Source organism: Protopterus annectens, chromosome 3.part0 (assembly GCF_019279795.1).
Source record: "Protopterus annectens isolate FY-2018-M chromosome 3.part0, PAN1.0, whole genome shotgun sequence".
NCBI lineage: Eukaryota > Metazoa > Chordata > Ceratodontiformes > Protopteridae > Protopterus > Protopterus annectens.
The window spans coordinates 180,642,453-180,666,188 of NC_056731.1; positions in this window are offsets into that span (position 1 = coordinate 180,642,453).

Here is a 23,736-nt window from a genome sequence, read left to right on the forward strand (position 1 = left end):
CCTGTGTAGGTGGCTATGTAATGTCAGCCTTGCATACAAAGGCACTATGTGTGTAGCAACAGCCTCTGCCAATATACAACGGCCCATGGGTGACAGATGCAAGCTGTCCCAAGCAAAGCAATGTGGCTTGTCCAGCATGTAATCCCACACTGACAGGCATTGGATCCCCTTTGAATGTCACTGAAACATACGTTAATTGCAGAAACTGATCATCCTGTCTACATATTGTAGCAGCATTCTTGGTGAGGGTAAGATGCTACTCAAGGTCAGGGTCATACCAGCCTGTGCAACAAGCTCAGAGAGCCCCTCTATGTCCCCTAAGATATAGTCCAGGGAGGTGCATCAGAGGTCATACACACTGGCACAGACAATGTCTGAGTCATACTTCTACATGCCTTGGAGTGACCGGTATGCTTGTGTTATTTGGTGGATCATAGTGCCTGACAGGCAGCTCAGCATGACCTTCACCTTGTTCAGCCTGGTGAGCAGGACCTCAGTGTACCTGACGATAGAGGTACCTCATACATCTGTAGCAGGTGTGTTGTCAAGCCGTATGGCCTGTGACTGTTTGGCACACAGGCTTTGTGAGCTATGTGTTGCACGTGCTCTGCTCTGGCTTAACATTTGCTTGTGTGTCTGCTTTGCAGGTGTCAGCTGCTCAGGCAGGATGCTATTCTGAGAGTCCAATAATGTACCTGTGTGTTTCTGTATTTGGATTGCGGTCGTGGCAGGTCTATGGGAGACTGGTACTGTATTCACTGTAGTATCCCACTCCACCTGACAGGGAATGCCAGTGCTGAGTTAAGAGAGCTTAGCCCCCAGTTTGGCTATGTGGTTGCATCTCTCACATGTGTTGTAAGTGTATGGGAAGGGGAGAAGGTTGTCTGTGTACATGAGGCAGCTGTAACATTGCCACATGACTCACAGATTCACTAAATGGACCTGAGAGTAGATCGACAGGTGACCTTTGCACATGCTACCATAGCATTGTGAATCCCATACTAAGTAACGACACATAGGGCCAATGGGGAACAAGGTACTCAAGGTGACTATGTGAGGGTGTAGTGCTCCTGATTTGTTAGTGCTGGCATATATGAATGCTGTCTTGAGCAAATGCGAGGTAAGTCATATGCAATGTGTTACAGGCAAGCTACATGCAAACAGGACAAACAGTGACGTTCTGTCAAGTGAGACATGGATATCAGTACAGTAAGCAATACAGATGTCACTAGGGATCCACAGAGGCACTGTAAATCTGCACTGCAGGTGGAATCAGTGTTTCAGGAACATAACAAGCAAACATGCATACAAACAAAGCTACAGTCAGCAGGCCTGTATGTAGACTATGCTACAACAAACAAGGTGTACAACTTCCAGTAGGTAACAGTGCATATATGCAGGCACTATAAGCCTGTACCCAGACATTCACAGGTCAGATGGGCTGGGTCCAGCCACCCCCACAAGTGTATAGACCACGTACCTTCGTAATGTTGAATAACTGGCCTGATACCCAAGTGCTCATACCTGTAATAATACACATGTCAAATAACAGACACTGAGCCCTCACTCAGCAGTTCCAGACTTAGTATGATGTATGCTACCTGTCCTGGCACCACAGTATCCTTGACATGTATGGACACTCTCCCTCTTGTTATAGTTAGTTCTGTGTTTTGGTGCTGTCATGCATGGTATGAGGTGTGATCTTGTAGTGCTAGTGTGCTCTTCTGAGCCTTGAACCTGTTGTGTAGTACTGCACAGATATCAACATCCTCAAACATCCTCATTGCAGAGTCGTGTGTGAACAGCATGCAACTCGCAGTTGACATGACCATCATTGAGTATCAATATGTACATTGTCGTATCCCCTGTGCTACCTATGTAGGTGGCCATCCCTTGACAGCCTCACCACCAGTATGCAAAGATGTGCAGACAGTACACTGTGGTAATTACTATGGGCGTACAAAACAATACAATGATATTCATACTGTAACTGCATCAGGCATGCTGGTATATACCCACAATGATATCATTACACTGTACTGTTGTCAACATCATACTATTACAACATGTCTATGTAGTCACCCTGTGCATCAGCACCATGTTAACCTGTTGCTGCACTGATTTTACAGATTGCAGGAGGTGGCACAGTTTCATCATATGCACAGGGTGTATACCTGGTATGCCTGAGTTTGCCACTGATACAACCAATTGACATGTCTGTGTGTCTGTGTTGGTGAGGGACAGCAATACAAGATGGGGCAATGTTGATGCAGTGTGTGCGTGTATGCGGTAGCCCTAGGTGTTATCACTTTGCATGTGTGTATGTATGCACACAGTCCCACCTCATGGCTGCCATATACAGGTGTTTGTGGACAGCCACAGACTGTACCTGCCAGGTCATGCAGATCACTGTCTGTGGCCACGGACATGGTACCTGTGCCTGGCAGGGGTGCTACAGACCATATCAGGTACTAAGCCAGACTGGGTACTGTCATCAGAAGCAGGTGGTTGGTGACTGGAGACAGGTCCCTGTTGGGACTGTCCAGCACCATGTGCACATGGTCTCCTGGGGTGGTCTGATGACAGCACAAACCCAGCATTGCTGGGGCTGCTGCTGGCACTATGTGAGCGGCCGCGGGCTTGTTGACATCTGCGACGGCTGTCAGCTGCTGCTGTTGCTGGCATACGGCCATGTCGACGCCTCAACAGCCACCATTGCCCTGGCTCATGGATATGTAGTTGTGGAACAGATCTAATGTGTCCCCCCATGTCTGTCAATGACCTCGGTGAAATTACGGATGGCAGCCGCAACATCATGCATACTGTCACTCATAGCTGTGCAACATGCTCTCAGCTCCCTCAGACCCTATCTGGTGTACCGTTCCATATGTGACTGTGCCTGCATTACAGCCCAAAACATAGCTGAGGTTGAAAGACCTCTGTGGGCATGTCTGACAGGGGCAGTACACCCACGGATGCTCCCACAAGAACCCCTGGATGTCTGCCTGTGTGGTACCATGTCAGGACCCTGGCCATGGCTGCTGTGTGGGGATGCATGTGCCACCAATACCACATTACCCTGGTCAATGCCCACTGTATCCTGTCCATCACCTAGGGACATTGGTGACAAAGGATGTATTGGCAGGATGACTGTGCGCATTGATGGGGTCGACAGCGGTGTAGTGTCAATTGGCTGACCAATGATGGACCCTGGCACACCTACCTGTGCCATTACACAGGTATCATCATTATCACTATCCACAGCAGCTGATTCAGGTTCCCTGCTGCACAACACCAGAGCAGCACTAGAACCTGTGGGAGTAAGACAGGAAACAGTTTACAATGTGTACACAATGTCACCACTAATACACACATGCACACATGCACACATGGTCACATGGGCACATGCACACATGCACACATGTACACATGTACACATGCACACATGCACACATGGGCACATGCACACATGCACACATGCACACATGCACACACCTCAGTATATGAGATATCAATACACAGACACAAACACACCTGCAATCAAACACATAGGACTACTGCTTCAGCCTATTATTACTGTTAGTATCAAGACTATTGAAGGTAATGGTATTACACACTCACCAACATGGATAGGCTGCCTTGCTGTCACACCAGAGGGACCTGCAGAAAAGAGACATTTATTGTCAGTGGGTACAACTGTGCCATTGATACTGTGGGCATGATACAGTTCAGTAGTGCAACAGTTAGCTTCCACAGGTGTACTGCTGATATTGAAGATATCACTCTTGCACAATAATTACCAAGATTACAGCTACAAAATGAGGACACACCTCACACATGCATAACCTAACAGTGTACAGAACAGTCAACTATACACATGGCATATTACCTGCATGCTCTGTGTCCTGCTGCTGTGTGGCTCCAGCCTCCATCATTACACATGTATGCTGCTGCTGTTGCTGTTGGGCTGGAGCCACAACACTTAGGAGTAGTCCCTCCAGTCTGGTGAGGGGGGGGGTGTCTAGACACCCCACCACTTGTGGCAAGCTGCTGCCTGTGGATATCCGACGCATGCTGACAGACATTTCTAATTAAATCACTGCAGTGATGGCGTACCTGCTCATATGTCCGGTTATGTGTGCCTATGTCATTTACCCGATGGACCAGGTCTTGCCACAGTGCAGCCCTCTTCTGCTGGTTCTGGCTGGTGCGGGAAAAGAGTACTGCAAAATCCCGCACCAGGCTCTGGTGTATCTCTTCCTCCTCTGCAGCGGAGTAGACAGGGTTCTGCTGGTGAACCATAGCCCTGAAAAGGAGAAGGAAAATATGTCAGCAATATCTGTCAGCAAACTATGGCACACATAATACACATAATACTCAACTGCAGTGATATAACTTAACCACCATATATAGCATCTGTCTGTCTATTGGGGGATACACATGTAAATGACCAGATATCAGTGCTCATCCGACAACTGTGCAACAGTACCTGGCACACTCCATGCGACAGACTAGTATACTGCAGCAGTCAACACACTGGTTCAGGTACAATGCACAACCTCACACTGGGGGTTTGTATCAAGGTACTGTATAGGGAACATTATCAGCCCATGCACTGCACACAATGCACGTTACATATTTCACTGGTAATGCACACTACTCTTACTTGCCATAACCCTACCTACACCACAGTGACATACAGGGTAACACAGCACAACATATGGCAATGTAGTATGTGTTGATCGCAATACCTCACACATCTGTCTCTGGCCTCACACCAAGGACACACACTACCATGACAGACAGTCATGGTGAGCAATCACACCAGTACACAACATGCACCCAGTCACTGGCACACTCATTCCACCTCACATATTTCATTTGCAATGTGTTCATGGGTGTGCATTGTGTCTTAGGTAGGTAGTGTGCTTTTGGCCCTGGGCCTGCAGCAGCATACTGGTATGCTACCCTGCCCTTTGTGGCACGTGTTATGATCGTACCTGCTCCTTACAAACAGTTACACAGGGTGACTCATATGGCATATTACCTATCTGCATAACATTCAGCAGGGGTATGTCTGACATCTACTCATGGGGAGCCTTGCTTCTTAATTCTGTGTGGTTTACTACAGGGTATGTCATATCTGTGGGTAGGGTCCTGTACCTCCACCATGTGCTCTATACTGCAGTGACAAGGACGACAGACATAGGTAATTTGTGTTGCGGATGTTGGAGGTGTTACCATGGTTGTTAGACAACTGTCATGGGTGTGACCGAACTATGTATATCCAGCAGTGGTAACCTCTATGTAGGTAGTCTGTATGCGCTCTGTGGTCTTGTCAGTCACTCTGCATAGGTATTGTGTTTGAGTGCATTGACACAGTTACTTGCATATGTCTGTGTCCTTCTCCATATCTGTAGCTGTCATGGGAGGTACATACCATGTAGGACATTGTGGGGTGTGGAGGGGTACAGTGACCTACATGTCCATAGCTGACACACCATGTCCGCTGACACATTCCATGTACAGGTATTACAGGACTAGTATGCCACTGTGTATATCACTGGGGAGCCTATTGTACACTTGTTGCCCCTGTTCCCCCCTGACACATGCAGTGGTGGTCAGGCATGCACATATGTGGTGGTTACTGGTGTCAGTGTTTTTGAATGGGGTATGGTACTCCAGTATCCACACTGGTGTTCACTCCATGCCTTTGACACCAGGCACCTGTTGCAAGACATCTGCACACATGTGCCTCACACAATATATATATATATATATATATATATATATATATATATATATATATATTGATATATTTATATCTGTGTATATATATATATATATATATATATATATATATATATATATATATACAGATAATAGCCCAAAACTTCGCTGATGGATGAAAAAACAATAGGCAATAAACACAAATAAAATCCACAATGAGCTTTATTCCACGTAAGCGCTTTCACGGTGTAATACCGCTTCCTCAGACGTGATACAAATAATAACACAAAATAAACATTTAAATAGAGTGATATCACTTCCTCAATCAACCAATCAAATCCAATTAATTACATTACATCCATTGCAAATAAACTCTGATATTAAAAATAGACTCTGATATGAAAAATATTAATCTAAAATTTTTGTAGACTAAAGGGTATGAAATTGGAAAATGTGAGTGAAAGAATATATATTAACTAGATATAAAATGAATAATAAGACATGAACAGTTAATCACAAAAGTTATATTATTTAAGTGGCCTTGCTTTCAATGCCGGTTTCAATGAGACACTCTCATTGAGTCCCCTGCCTAAATGTGCCCCCAAGCGAAGAATCCATTTAAGTTCAGATTCTTCAGTTAAATTTGTTATGTCCCCACCTCTCCTACTAAGTGTTTGCATATGTAAAACTTGGAATAAAAATACATGTCCTTGACCATTTTGAATCATGTGTTTTGCTATAGCACTAGTCAGTTCACCCCTAGTAAAACAGTAAATATGGTCCCTTATCCGCTCACGGAGCGACCTGTTTGTTTTCCCAACATAAAAATGATAGCACCGTTGGCAGACAGCCACATAAACAAGATCCCTGCTGTGGCAGTCAGAGTTACACCTAATCTGCCAAAGGCGGCCATCATTGGGATTTCGAAAGAACCTCGACGTATCAATATAGTCACACTGGGGACATGAACCACATTTACGTGTTCCATAGAAACCATATGCTGCTTCAACACTGTTGTGCGAGGTAAGATTAGGAAAGTACAACTGTTGCTTGAGATTCTTTAAATTGCTATAAGCATAACAAGGGCAGTTGCCAACTACCGATCTGATATTGTCATCTGTCACCAACATGTTCCAGCTGTTCAAAATCGTAGATTGTATCATATGTATATTTCTACAATAGGGTAATACCAAGGGCAAGCGAGAACTCCCAGTAACAGGGTTAGACACTGGGTCATTGGGTGCAGAATAAAAAGGTTTGCCCCTAGATGATCTAAGTCCAGATACATTAGCACAAATGTGAGTAACCCTATCAGATGAATAGCCCCTATCCAAGAAAGTTCTCTTAACATTGTCTAACTCCTTATAAAAAACATCGTCTTCAGAACAAAGATGCGAAACCCTGAGGGCTTGACCTCTAACAATATTGTCAAAGGTTCGTGGATGATGCATGCTGTCCACAGTCAAATATGCAGCTCTGTAACAAGGTTTCCTATATACCTTGCTGGCAAACCCACTAGGTGTTTTATAGATAGTTACATCTAAGTAGTTGACAGAAATAAAAGACATCTCCATTGTAAATTTAAGAAAACTGCTAGTACTATTGATGTTAGAGAGAAAAGCTGGTAACATGGTGTCCTGGCCAGACCATAGGATAAAAAGGTCATCTACAAAGCGTTTATAGAAGGCCACATCTGGGTGATTCAAGATGTATTCCTTCTCCCACGCAACCATGACCAGGTTCGCGTACGAGTTGGCACAGCTAGTGCCCATTGCTACACCCGTAGTCTGTCTATATATGGTGTCCAAAAAGATAAAGTAATTGTTCTCAAGAACAATCTCAAGAAGCATGCATAAAAAGTCTGCCTCTGTTGGAACCATAAAGTCATACAAAACATTTTTAACCATCTCTAGACCACTCTGGTTCGGTATACAAGTAAATAGCGAAACCACGTCTAAAGTTGCAAGATGAAAAGTTGATGTATTGCTATTGTCTACACTAAACCTATAGAGATCTTGTAAAAAATGCTTAGTGTCCATCAACACCTGTGGAAAATGTTTTAATATTGACTTGAGCCTACTATCCAGGTAAATAGAAATTGTCTCAGTCAGCCAGCCAGCCCCAGCCACTATAGGTCTGAGAGGTGGGGAAGTACTGTGTTTGTGAACCTTGGGTAGCCCGTTGATTTGGGGTATAACAGGGTGCTCAACTAAAAAATAATCAAATAACTCATTGGTTAAAATATTCAAAGACTTACAGTCCATCAATGTATCAACTACCCTGCTGCAAGACTTCTCTAATTCTAATAAAATAACAGAGGTATATGATTCACCATTTAACATTTCAAGCATTGAGTCAACATAAAATTTTCGATTCATGACAACAGTTAAACCACCCTTGTCAGCTGGACGAATTATTATGTCATCATTAGATCTCAATGAATTAAAGGCAATGCGTTCATTTTCTGACAAATTCTCTGGAAAATCCAGAGTTGAATCACAAAAATTAGCATATAGATTTTTTTCATCTTGTATATACAACTGTTTCCAGGGCATTGGTTTGGCTATATATATATATATATATATATATATATATATATATATATATATATAAATATGTTTGTATATATGTATATAATATGTATATATAGATGTAGATATATACATATAGATGTGGGGAGAGAGTGAGAGAGAGACAGAGGGAGAGTGAGAGTGAGAGGGGGTGGGACAGAGAGAGAGAGAGATAGTCATATACAGACATATCTGTTGTCAGTCAGATCTATCTGTATATGTATATGTATCTACATATATCTATATATGTATGTGTGTATTCCATATATATGTATGTACATATTCTACCTATCTCGATGTCTGTGCAGTAAGTGAGAACCTGGTTCAAGGCTCCTGAGAGCACACCAGCGGTACCAGGCTATACCTCGTATCATGCTTTTTGGCCCCAGGACTCAGGACAAAAAAAAAAGGGAGGGTGTGTGTCCATATTCATGAAGGACACCCACACCTCCAGGTTAGTGGCAACACATGAAGCATCAGAGACCATCCAGGTGCAAATAACCATAGGCAAACCTGCTATACAACTGGTAGCATGTTACAGACCACACTCCCAATCTCAGAAACCACAGTCAGCGTTCCTGAAGACATTGGAGGATATGAATGTCCCACCACACACCATCATATTGGAAGACTTCAACTACCCTAACATACACTGGGTGCATGATTCTAGCCCAAACACCCTAGCCAAAGGTTCCCGGAATTCACTAAGTCAAATGCAATGGAACAGCTAGTCACCTCTCCCACAAGGGGAGATAATATACTAGACCTGATCATCACAAACATGGGGACAATGTGCTACACCCCAGAAGTATACCCCTCACTAGTCACGTCTGACCACAGACTAATCCCCCTGGATATACATATCCCACCTCCCCCACAACACAAAAGACTACAGTGGGAAACCTCTCACATGCTGACTTTACACTTCTTAAAATGGAGTTGGTATCCTTTAAGCCCACTGGGCCAGTGGAAACCACATCCCACAATGCAGACACCTTCACATATGCTTTCTACGGACATCTCCAAGAATGCATGGATCATGCAATCCCAAATAAAACCAAGACCCTCTCCACCAAGGGCAGGCATCCTGTCTGGTGGACCCCAGCCATGAACAAATTGTATAACAACAGAAGGTAGCTACTGCACGGCAGAGCAGAATTCCATACAGATAAGGCATCTCTGATCAGCACTAGTAGAAAGATACGTTCTGTCGTACAAACATGCAAGGCCAACAATGAGAGGGAAATCACTATGGACACTACAGATAACCACAAGGCCTTCTTCTGCTATGTTAGACACCTGAGTGGAAACCCTCAGATATGTTCAAAGTTAGTTCACAGTGACAAAAGCTACACTGAACACACAGATAATGCCAACATTCTGGCAGACAGGTTCAGTGCAGATTTCTCCCCTCCCTCACCCACACATGAGGAATTACTTATCCCAGCTGACTGTAACCTCCCTGTCATCTCAGATGTCCAGTTGAGAACCGCCCTCAGCAAAGCTGTAAACACAGCATCAATGGGACCCGACGGTATCGCAGGTTGCATGCTACGTGAACTCCAAGAGGAGCTACACATGCACATAAAATGCTATTCAGCCGTAGCCTTACTACAGCATATGTACCTGGACACTGGCATACAGCAACAGTAGTCCCACTCCATAAAGGAGGCACCTCTACAGACCCTGGTAACTACCGCCCCATAAGCTTAACCAGCCTGGTCTGCAACGCTATGGAAAGAATCATTATGGAACTCATACACAGAGACATTGGGGACTTAGACACTTGATCCCACCCAGTTCGGCTTTGTAGAGGGCAGATCCTGCCTTATGAACCTGGTTGACCTTTTCAAATCAGTCACTAGGGCCATTGACGAGGGCACAGTGGTCCATACAGCCTACCTGGACTTGCCTAAGGCTTTCGACACAATACCGCACTCTGGCATCATAGACATGTTCAACAGCTTAAATGTAAATCAATATGTCACAAGATGGGTTGCAAACCAGCTAACCGATAGAAACCCTACAGTCAAACTCACTGGTGCCATGTCAGACTCAGAGCCAGTCACAAGTGGTGTCCCACAGGGCTCTGTCCTGGGACCACTCATGTTCGGCATATATTTCTCAGATGTGGAAGCAGACATGGGAGGGTAGTGGCTGACAATGTTCAAAGATGACTGCATACTAGGCGCCATAGTCGATACACCAGCTGACACATACATCCTACAGAAAGGCCTCACGGAAACCAACAACTGGTGCCAGAGTCATGGCCTTAAACTGCATGCCACATAATGTATAGTCATACCCTTTCGGACGGACAAGGTACCCACATATTATCACATAGATAGTAACCCACTGAGTACAGACAACATAATCGGAGACCTGGTGACACTAATCGATACTGACCTCTCATTTGACACCCATGTTGCCAAAGTGGTTTGATAGACCTCCTACCTTGCCCACCTTATCATGAAGGGATTCACATCCAGATCAAAAGAGGTCATTGTACCCCTATACTCCTCCCTTATCAGGCCCATGACTGTGTACTATGCCCCATTTGGTATGTACCTCACCTGGCACTTGCAACAGCTAGGGGGACCCCATAAGTACATCACCAGGAGGATCAAGGATCACCAACAACTTTCGTATGCTGCCAGACTAAAGTAACTCATGCTCTATTCCATAGCATACTGCCTACTTAGGGGTGATCTGTGCCTGATGTACAAGGCCATGTCCAATCAGGTATTGATGGACATGTTCCACCTCATACAATCCAAATCCATCAGAACCACAACAGCTACAGATTTAAACCTCAGCACACATATGAATAGGACATGCTGTAGGGACAGATCCATCACTAAGAGGCTTCCCATACTGTGGAACAGGATCCCAGTTCATGTTAGGCTGAGACCCTCACTGACACTCTTCATGTGAATTCTTGACGAGTGGATGGGAGATCATAGGTTTACACCAGGGGTCATCTCTGTGTCACTACTAGACAGAGGCACAGTAAACTAATGCTATTATGTACAGGGGTCTTCACTGTGTCACTACTATACAGAGGCACAATTTTCTAAATCTATTCTATACACTGTCTGCAGATAGGCTAGTACTAAACTATGACACTGTGAAACTATATATGTCTATGTATTTCTACATCCCTCTCTATCTATGTATACACATATGCATATTATATATATATATATATATATATATATATATATATATATATATATATATATATATATATATATATATATATATATATATATATATATATATGTATACATATCTCGATATACATACATATACACATGTTAGATATATATATATATATATATATATATATATATATATATACTCCTTTTTAGTTCCACATATGTATACACACAGTAACGTACTGATGAACATCCATTACTGTACAACCTACTTGTACATTGCACTACAACCTATATTGCTATGCGCACATAGCTACCTTCAAATACATATGTATGTAGAGTCTTCAGTGACAGTTGCAGTATGTCCCCAGCCCTATGCACATCTTCATATACATAGATCCAGACCAATAACACATCTGGAGGGTTCACAGTATGTAGACTATTATAGTAGTACTATACATTACCTGTGTTTGTTGCAGCTGTTTGCGTAGGCTTGCAGTTACTTGGCCTGCTGTCAGCCTCTTTGTTTTGTTGTTACTGTTTTTTTTATTTCTTTCTCTTTCTCTTTCTTTCTTTCTCTCTCTCTCTCTCTCTCACTCTCTCTCTCTACCTCCAGTGGGTGCAATGAAAGTATTGCATGTGTGGACTGGGAGTACAGGATGGTTTTGTAGGTATCTGCACATGTCCATGTGATGGCCTCTGCACCAATTGTTAGCCAGCATTTACTAATTGCATGCAGCCTGTTGTGTAGTGATTGCAGTTCTCACTGTGATTACAGGACAGTGCTATAAAAAGGTCTGTTAGATGGGCGTAGCCCTTTCAGATTATCAGGGTGGGGACCATGCCGGTTTACTGTGAACACTGTTCTGTGAGTGTAAGGGTTGGTATGTCTCTCATATTTCAGGCTGTGTTGTAGACACTGCAATGCATGTTGTTCTGTAAGCTGAGTATTCCTTCCTCCAGTGTCCTCTTCTCCATGTGTATGTAAACTGACACCTACGACTAGTAATACTGTATATATGGGTGTGTGTGCTTTCCTGTGGGGATTGTGGTGTAACTGGTATATAGCAGTGGCTCTTGCAATCTGTTGCTATGGCTTCAATATTTGGCCTTTACATTCACTCCTTGTATGCCTGCTAGGTGTCTTTCCTGTAATGTGTTTCTATGGCTTTCCTATTTTCCATTTACATTCACAGCTTGTAATGCTTGCTAAATCTGTTTGGGCAGCAATTCCCTATGTGTTTGTTGTGGTAGGGTGTTACTGCATGCAGTGTAGTCTGGCCATGGTGTGGGCCTTGACACTTACAAGGGTATTTGATCATGCTGCTGAGCAGGCCTCAGATACTCTCAGGTGCATCTTTTATCAGCCTCATGGAATGGTACATATCAGTGGGATACTCAATGACATATTCTGATATTCTGCAGTTGTGACTGTGGGTTATTTCAAGCATATGTATTAGTACACCATTTGTGACGTGCAGGTGGTGCATACCTTCAGTCATTCACAGTTACCATTGCATGTGTAGTTACACCTTTCTGCCTACTGTTAGTACATTTGACAGGGTGTCAGTGGGGCACAGTTGACATTTGTTTTCACATCAGGGACATCCCTGTAACTCAGTCACAGTTGCTACGTCTGATCTCTTAACTATTCAACTATGGCAGTGTTTATCCTGCTCTGAGTATGTGTGTGGCTTGCCAGATGCTACTGTGACATTATTACCTAGTAGCTACCAACTAGCATGACTGTTTCTCATCACACAGTACTATTTTACAAATCCACTAGATTTGACAGTAAATATACATGACATGCTTTGTGTACTACACTTGCTATATTCCCTTTACATTAATTCCTACTATTTTATGATATATTTCTTTCAGCACAATGTTCTTGTATAGCATTCATGGCTTCGTGGTAAGTCATGCAGACTAGTGTTTCTAAGGTCCTGGGTTCGAGACTGAGGGAGGTATTTTATTTTGCTGCTGAGAAAACTACAGGCCTTGTCATTCAGAGTGACTAAGGCACTTTTAAGCAGTTGTAAGAGGGTTAGCGCTGGTTTGCGTGGAGGTCACGCATGCGCACTGTCGCTTAGCTCCGCGCACACACACTTAGCTAAGCACACAGAAGCGCACTCCCGCTTACTACTGCTTAAAAGTGCTTACTCAAGACACCGCTATTTTCTTTTAAAGAAAAGAAAATGGGGAGATAGGAAAGTCATGAAAAAGGGGGCACAAAGAGGGTAGGACAGTAGGAAAACAAGCTCAGGTTTTGCAGGAGGGATATAGGAAAGGCCCATAGCTGCCCATTTCTTCATCAGCAACAGCTGTGCATATGTTTGTAATTTGGTGTGAAATTTGAAACCTTCCACCCCTGAGAGAGGTGTGAGGACAACAATAATATTTGTTGTACAGCCAATTATAATTGCCAGTTTACATGTCCAGCAGACATGTGCAAAATGGGCAGCTATGTATGGGGCGTAATTTTTTTGTGGGTACAGAGTGCCCTTTTTTTTCAGGTGAGAGTGGTATGTCAGGTACAGGAAGTCGGTATAGCTGGGGAGGTAGGGGAGGTTAACAGACAAGACAAACAAGACGCATACAGGGGTGGTGTATGACACATGTGGGGGGGGTTACACAATTGACGGGGATGGATGTTTGGATATCTCGAGCCCATGAGCCCATAGATGGCAACAGTGGAACTGAGATCCCCACCCATGGGCAGTTGCCACTGTGCCTTCACTGCCCAGGACAGGGCTGTGCTGGGGGCTGTGTAGGACGGGCAGCAGGCACGCCCGTGAGTTGTGCCACCTGTGCCTCAAGCTGGCGTAGGGGCCCAAGCACAGTGTGCCAGATCTCCCTATGCACCACAGTCCAGACACTACGGAGGGTGAGTGGATGTTCTCCTCCGGCCACACTTGCAGAGGGGGGACAAGCCCCATCCCCTGCAGCGCTTCCACCCACAGGTGGCACAGGGCCACCGGAGGGGGTCCGGCCTAGGCACTACTGCCAGGTGCACTCGCCAGCTGAGGTGGGAGAGGTGGGTCCACTGGAACCCGCCTTCCCTGTCGTCCTATGTTTTGCATTATTTAGTGACAGTTTGGGTTAGTAACGTGCAATACCATTCACAATTAGTTGTAACAGCATGCATTAGTATTCCCATTAACCAAACACCCATAAATTCTAGCCGTTGAACAGCAAGCATAACACATGCATAATTTGAACAACAGTACATGTTCCAACAACATGCAGGGTTGAGTGATGGCAACAGGCCATCAGGTTTGGATGTATGAACAGGGCACATGCATCAACGTACATGCAAATATGTATGAACCAACAGGACAATTGTCCAGGGGAGTTAATTGTGAATACACGGATCACCTTTAAAACCTCGAAATTGCGTTTGCCCGACACACTAATGACCGACACCAAAAGACCGACAACAAAAAACGCCGACGCAAAACACGAAAACCATTACACACACTACGTAAACAACACAGTACACTACATAACATATGCACTATCCCTAACCCAAACCCTAACCCTAAGGTCCGACACTTACCCTACCTGCACCTAACCCTAACTCACTTACCCACCCCTAAACCCACAGTCCCTCACTATCGCACACACACCCTACCTGCACCCTAACCCTAACTCACTTACCCACCCCTAAACCCACAGTCCCTCACTATCTTTACACACCCTACCTGCACCCTAACCCTAACTCACTTAACCCACCCCTAACCCACAGTTCCTCACTATCGCACACTTACCTGTCCGCTCCCTAACACTAAATCCCTCACTCGATTGCACACTTACCGAGTCCGTCTGGTTTTCACCTTGTCGGTCATCTGCATTGTCGGTATTTTCGTCCCGTCAGATTCCGTGTTGGTCAAACGCGTTGTCGGGCATCTAAAGGTGACCCGAATACACATACCCATTTCACGTGGAATGGATTATTTGTGGCTATGGGGTAGGGTGAAGAAATATTTCATTAACAACTTCAAATACCTATACATATGCTGTACATTTCTACTAGCTGCAGATATATATAAACTACAGGTCTGACTACAGTTTCCTATGTGACAACTTATGCATGTTGGTGATAGGAATGTTACTGCTACATCAATATACATTTCATTTTTATTCATACACATTCATATCTGGTTCTGTTCAGCTACATCATCCTGCTACATTTGCTTTATATGGCTATAGGCAACTGTGGATGTTTGGTATTTCATACAACCATACTATCTGCATTTTGCAAACTGAGAGCAACATATCCAGATTTTGGGACACACATTCCAGCTTCAGTACTTTTTTCAACATATGTTGCTGTTTAGTTGTGCCTGTCACATTCATTTAATTCCGTACTGACTGCAGTATACTTTATTCAGGAGTTATTACTACTTTATTGGTGGATTCATACCTCTTTCTCACACTCTCTCACTTGTTTTATTTTTACAATTCAGGATGGTACTTAATTCTAGTCTTTATTGACATGTTTTACTTAGTTATGACAATCCTTTCCAACAGTCTCACTTGTGTCATGTTTCAGAATTTAAACGGGGATATATTTCAGACATGTGTTTTACTCAGCTTCTGTACTGTACTTTTCAGCCTGCTGCAGGTTATGTACTATTATATTACAGGTGGAACATCTTTATTTCAGACTTGTTTCATTTTTATTTTAGGATTACAGGCTGCATCACACTTATGTAATCAAACAATACTAGCAAAATCTCTCTTACACTGTTACTTGCACTTTTTATTAATAAGTGACTACACTGCACTCTTTTGCAAGCTGTCATACTTATATTTTTTTACAGTTACAGGGAGAGAATTACTAACCTGCCTGGTGGCGCAACTGCACAAGCCTATCGGCATAGACTCGATGATTCACAGAAATGACACCTGCAGCTGTAATATAAATGAAGTAATATTGTAATACACATCTCCATAATATCAGCTAGGTTAATTTCTTACATAAATAATTACATGTCACTTACTAAGTAGTGGGGCGTTGGGCATTTGCCGGGCCTCCTGGATCCAACGGTTCAGTTGGTCCTGCTTCCATCTCTTCAGGTCTGCATGGTGGTGATGGACCTGTTCACCAGTCCTTGGTATTCCTGTGGCACTGGTGAGATCATGTGCCAACCGGTCCCACGCCTCAGCCCTATATGCTCCCCACAGGACCTGGCCCTGCATGAGTTGGGTCTCATGATCATAGACGAGGAGCCAAACCATATATTTGGACTCCTCAACACCCCACCTCTGTGCTCGGAAGCAACTACCCTCTCCTACACCTGCCATCCTGACTGCAAATTGGTTCCACAATCAGTTATGCTGTGTATTCCTGCCTATGGGGCTTATATATGCCATTTTTCCCGCACTTATCTATGATTGGCCATTTTGGAATTGTATCAGCTTCACAAAACTTGCTTTGTCATGGTTCTCTTTCCACTCATTCCTATATATATGCTATTACTGCAGTTCTAAGAGCAACTGTCATGGCTTAGTGGTTCAGTACTTTGACTACGGTGCATGGTATCCTGAGTTTGAGCCTGGCCATTGCTTTTTATATTTTATGACTATCTACACAGGCTAGGAGGTGTGTCTGTGTAAAGGCAATTTTGATACAGCTTGCTCAACGTTGCCCGTCGATTAGCTTGTTGGCGCGGTGCGCAGCTCCGCGCAAATGGACCACGCTGGCTTACGTGCCATTTGGCTGTCAGCACGCATATTACGCTCAGCTCAGCTACGGGCACACAGTTTCAGCGTGTTAGAACTCTGCTCAACCCTGGGCACTCATTCTACACCTGTTAAACCACTACTCACCTACGGGTACACATTTTACACCTGTTAAAACACTGCTCACCTACGGGCAGATATACTCAGCTTGTTAGAGTGTAGCTCAGCTATGGGCATTTCTGACATTTGTTCTTTTTTTTTTTCACACATTTCTTCATAATACATGGCCCATTTCATTACATTTTACATAAAAATAATTTTATACATGTACATATATGTCAGGGAATTGTTTTGTGCTTATTTCACTAAAAATAAAAATTGATGTTGTGGAGGCTTGAACCATGACACTATTGCTTCTTGGCTTACTTTGCATATTTAGTTCTTATATGCTTTTCCACTGACTGCTAACTGTGGCTAAGCGATGGGCATGCCCGCGCAAACGAGCGCACTCACGGGCAAACATCTTTAAGACTTATAAAAAAAATATAACATGTTCATTTTTACATTTTATGTTAATAGTCTGTGGGGGCATGTGTTGTGTTGTGTTTATTCACATTTACACGGACTCTGTCGTGGGGGTTTACTTTCAGGACTTTTACTCTTCTGGGAGCGTGTCCATTTGCAGGGCTCGCCCTACAGACACACCCCCTACTGTCTTACATGGACTGTGTTAGCCTTAGGTGTGAGTCAGCATGCCCTCATGCATATGCATGGCATGCTGACATCACACCGTTTAACTGCAGCCTCCATGTAAGCCTTGTAACTCTTACACGGAGGTTTCGTGAATCCTGCCCAGTGTCTTTTATACTGGATTTGATGAAGGTTTTGGTAGTACATAATAAGTCAGGATTGTTGTAGGAAATCCAAGCATGGAGATCTGTTACTTTATTACATATGCTACAAAAGTTACAAGTTATATAATTTAGAGATTTTGAGAGGGCTAAGCAGGTAGGGAGTAGAGCGGAACCTGGATTAGGGTGGATATCACCACACTGTGAGATTTCTGTCATAAGAATGTAGTGTATGATAAAATTATTTGGAGAAATTGGAGTTTTATTTTATGGTTGGGAAAGCCTATGCTCAGACTTTTCAGTTTAGAGTAGAGGAAAGGGCTAATATTATATAGGTTAGGGTAGATGTCATGATACCTATTAGCAGAGTTGATTAGTAGTAGTGGAGGTGGCAGTTGTTATGCATATTATTGTAAATGGATGGTGTAGAGATGAAAGGTATGTCAGGAGAAGGAGAGTTAGGCTGAGACAAAAAGAGAATAGCATAGTTGCTATGGGATGAACTGGAAGGATAGTATTAGAATAGAGGTTGAGCATGCTGGAATGAAGGGAAGGGACAAGAGAGTTAGCTAGTAGTTCTTAGTGGTTAATTAAGGGATGGAGAGGATTGGTGGATATGTCATATAGGGGTGGGGTCAAATTGAGTATAAATGTAAATGACATAGTGGGGGCAGGAGGAAATTGGGGGTAGGTTATGGAAGCAGAGTGAGTCCGAGTATAGTGAGGATGAATGAAGCAAGGCCTACACAGCAAGGAATAGCTATAGGCTTCAGAAACAATCAGTCAGGTAGGAATTTGGATAATAATGATGCCTGATTAAACATAAGGCAATATGGTGCAGGTGGAAGAAGTACTTTTTGACTGAGCATGCCACTGATGTTTGGCTGTGCTCAAGTAAAATTATTTCTGGACATTGTAATGTATTTTGCCTTATTTTTCACACTAACATGCCCCCCATACACATACACACACACACACACACACACACACACACACACACACACACACACACACACACACACACACACACACACACACACACACACACACACACACACACACACACACACACACACACACACACACACGCACACACACACACACACACACACACACACACACACACACACACACACACACACACACACACACACACACGTGCGCGTGCATACTCACATTCACACAGATTGACACAACAATACTCCCTTTTAACTTTCTGGCTCCTGTCAATCATTAGTTTTGTGTTGTTGTCACAGTATCGTGTAAAGTTTTTGTCTTACTGACAGAGAGCAATTATATTACTTTACCTCTGTAATAAAAGTTTGATGAGTTAATATTTGGCTTGCTTTTTTTCTTATTAGTCACTCTGTCTACAACCTGCTGCTCCAGTACTTCAGTTTTTACTTAAAATTACTGATTGTTGCTGTGGGGAATGTATTATCCCACCACCCAAATATTAATTTATCTTATCTTCTGTCAGAGGCAATGTTTGTTGTTTGGTATTCACCACAAACACAGGATGACCATGGCTAGTGACACTGTGTGCTGCTAAAACCATCCACAGGTTTATCTAGTGCCATGCTAGCATATTATCTTTATATGCACCAACAAATAGGAACCTGTCCTAGCTTTCTGAGTATGTCAGCTCTGTTCAGCAATTACTGCTAAATGCAGCTGAATTTAGAAGTAAACAATGACATTACCTGTGTCTAGACAACTGATACTACTGTTTATGCGACTTAGTTAAAGGCCATATACTGACTACTCAAGACCACTTTGTTGCAGGAGATGAAGGCTGACTATGTATTAGTGAGTCTATGCTATCTCACACATCTTTGATTTGGTTTAAGTTAATTCATTTAGGAAAATTATTTCATTAGTACATTCATTGTACTAATGCATTATTGAAACCATGAAGCATTTGACAACTGAGGGGTAATATTTTTAATTTTAAAATCATAATTTTACAGTTTTAATATTAAAAAGGCACACTATGACATCTAGTTATTTCAGCACAGAATGTTCTGGTACTCCTGTTGCATACCTAGATAACTTATCCCCCATAGTAGATGGATTAGTTTCACTGGACAAGAGGAAAGATTGTGGTGGGTGCCATGGGAGAGATGCACAAAAGTACTGTGTGCTACCTTCACAAGTAAATGCACATCATTATTTATTTTTTAAATTCAGGAACAGGGCTGTTCATAGGTTCATAGGTTCATAGGTTCATACTAGGCTATCTGCCCTAGGGCATTTATAAGCCTAGCCAGAATCTGTTTGGCTTTCGCCACCCATTTTAAATTTATTTTGCTATGCCCTTTTTTGAGGTTAGTATACTGTGTCTCTGTCTAACAGTGACACAGAAGTGATACCCAGGGTAAACCTATGATCTCCCATCCACTCATCAAGATTCCTCTTGAAGAAAGTCAATGAGGGACTCTGCCTAACCTGGACTGGGATTTTATTCCAGAGTGAAGGGAGCCTCTGGGTTATGAATCTGTCCCTCCAGCATGTCCTATTTATTTCAGTGCTGAGGCTCAAGTCTCTCGAGTGCGTAGCTTGATAGGATTTGGATTTTCTGAGGTGCAGCATGTCCATTAATTCCGGGTTGGACAAGGCTTTATACGTCAGGCACAGATCGCCTCTGAGCAGGCGGTATGCCACTGAGTAGAGCTGGAGTTTCTTTAACCGGGCAGCATATGGCATCTGTTTGAGCCCTTTGATCCTCTTGGTGAGGTACTTTTGGGGTCTTTCCAGCTGCTGCAGGTGTCTGGTAAGGTACATCCCAAAAGGGGCATTGTACTCAATTATGGGCCTGATGAGGGATGAGTAAAGAGGCACGATGACCTCCTCTGATCTAGATGTGAATCCCTTCATGATTAGGTGGGCTATATAAAATGTTTTTCTAGCCACTTTGGCCACGTGGTTGTCAAATGAGAGATTGCTATCAACTTGGGTCCCCAGGTCCCTAATTACTTCTTCTGTACTTAATGGATTACCACCTATGTGGTAATTTGTGGCACTGTTTTTGCCAAAGGGGATGACTATACACTTTTTGGCATTTAGCTTGAGGCCATGGCTCTGGCACCAGTTGTCTGTTTCTATGAGGCCCTTTTGGAGGATGCTTGTGTCGGCTGGAGAGTCGATTATGGCCCAGTTTGCAGTCATCTGCGAACTTGGTCAGCCACAGTCCTTCCGTGTTGGCCTGTACCTCCAAGAAATATATATCGAACAAGAGAGGTCCCAGGACTGAGCCTTGTGGGACACCACTTGTAACTGGTTAGGAGTCTGACATGGCTCCAGCAATTCTAACCATGTGGGTTCTGTCCTTGAGCCAGTTTGCAATCCATCTAGTGACATAGGGGTTTATATTTAAGCTGGTGAGCTTATCTATAATGCCCGAGTGGGGTATTGTATCAAAGGCTTTTGCGAGGTCCAGGTAGGTTGTGTGGACCACCTTCCCCTCGTCAATGGCCTTGGTGACTGTTTCAAAGAAATCAACCAGGTTAAGAGGCAGGATCTGCCCTTAATAAAGCCGAACTGGGTAGGATCCAGTGTCTGTAGGTCCCCAATATCTTTATTTATGAGGTCCATGATGATCCTTTTCATAGCTTTGCAGACCAAGCTAGTCAGGCTTATGGGGCGATAGTTTCCAGGATCCGTTGAGGCACCACCTTTATGGAGAGGGTGCACTGCTGCAGTACGCCACTCTTTGGGCACATATCCTGTAGTAAGGCTGAGATTGAACAGTAGTTTTATGTTTGGGTTTAGCTCTTCTTGGAGTTCATGTAGGACACAGCCCGGGACACTGTCTAGTCCCATTGATGCTGTGTTTTTTGCTTTGGAGAGGGCAGCTCTTACCTGAGCATCTGAGATGTCAGGGGGGCAGCACTCTGCTGGGATAGATATTTGCCCTTTCGTGGGGAGAAGTTTGCGCTGAACCTGTCAGCTAGGATGTTGGCAATGTCTGTGGGTTCGGTGTATTTTTTGTCATTTTGGACTAATTCTGAGCATATCTGGGAATTACCACCCAGGTTCCTAACCTAACATAACTAAAGAAAGCCTTGTGATTATCCTTAGTGTCCTGTGCAATTTTTCTCTCGAAGCTGGCCTTAGACAATTTTATGAGTGCCCGTAGCTTTTTGCTAATACTGATCAGTGATGCCTTCCTTTTTTGGGATTTTGCTCTATCATTTAGTAGCTTCCTCCTTCTATTGTATAGTTTGTTTATGGCTGGGGTCCACCAGACAGGACGTCTGCCTTTGGAGGATTGGGTCTTGGTTTTATTTGGGATCGCATGATCCATGCATTCCTGAAGGTGTTCATAGAATGCATTTATAAAGGATTCTGCGGTCTGGGCCGTATTTTCCACAGGCCGGGGCTTTGAAGGATTCCACCTCGGTTTTAAGGAGTGTGAAATTTGCTTTAGAGAAGTTTTCAATGTGGTTTTCTGGGCAGGGGTGGGGCGGGATGTGAAAATCCAGTGAGATTAGTTTATGGTCTGATCTTACCAGTGAGGGATACACTTCTGGTCTGGAGCATAGAGTCCCCATGTTGGTGATGATCAGGTCCAGTATGTTTTCCCTCTTGTGGGAGTGGTAACAAGTTGTTCCATAGCATTTGAGTTTATAAATTCTAGGAACCTTTGGGCTAGGGTGTTGGAGCTAGAGTAATGCTCCCAGTCTATGTTTGGGTAGTTGAAGTCGCCCAGTATAATGGTGTTTGGAGAGACCTTCATATTTTCCAGTGTTCTCAGGAAGGCCGAGTAGGGTTCCTGGGTTTGGGAGGGTGGTCTGTAGCAGGCTATAAACTGGAAGGCAGTTTTACCCACTGTTAGTTGCACATGGATAGTCTCTGATGCTTCGTGCTTTGCCACCAACCTAGAAGTGTGGGTATCTTTGATGAATATCGATACTCCCCCTCCTTTTGTGGTTCGGTCCAAGTTTTGGGGCCGAAAAGCATGGTATGAGGTATAACCTGGTAGTGCTGGGGTGCTCTCGGGAGCCCTGAACCAGGTTTCTGTTACTGCACAGATATCGATGTTCTCCATGCTAAGGAGAGTTTCAAGTGTGTGCATCTTGAGGTTTAGACTTCTGGCATTGAGTAGCATTACTCTTAGTTTCTTATCCCTTGTGATACCTATGGAGGTGGGTTTGTCTTTTGAGCCTTGCCTAAAAAAGGCACTATGGGGGTAGCAAGAGCCTTTGCCAATATCCAAAAGCCCAGGGATGACAGGTGCAAGCCATCCCTAGCAAAGCATCGTGGCTTGTCAAGCATATCATCCCAAGCTGACAGGCATTGGATCCCCTTTGAATGACACCAGTACTTAAGACAATTGTTGAAATTGATCATCTTGTCTTCATATTGTGACATCATTCTTGGTGAGGGTAAGATGCTACTCAAGGTCAGGGTCATACCGGCCTGGGCTACTTACTCAGAGAGCTCCTCTATGTCACTTTTCATGTAGTCCAGGGAGGTACATCTCAGGTCATTCACACCAGCATGGACAATTACTGAGTCATATTTGTACTTGCCTTGGAGTGACCTGGAGTGCTTTTGTTATGTGGCAGATCCTAGCACCCGACAGGCTGCTCACTGTGACCCTCTCCTTGTTCAGCCTGGTGAGTGGGACGTCAGTGTGCCTGACGATAGAGTCACCTATTACAAGTGTATCAGGTGTGTTGCTTAGTCTTAAGGGCTGTGACTGTTCGGCACACTGGCTTTGTGAGATATGTGTTG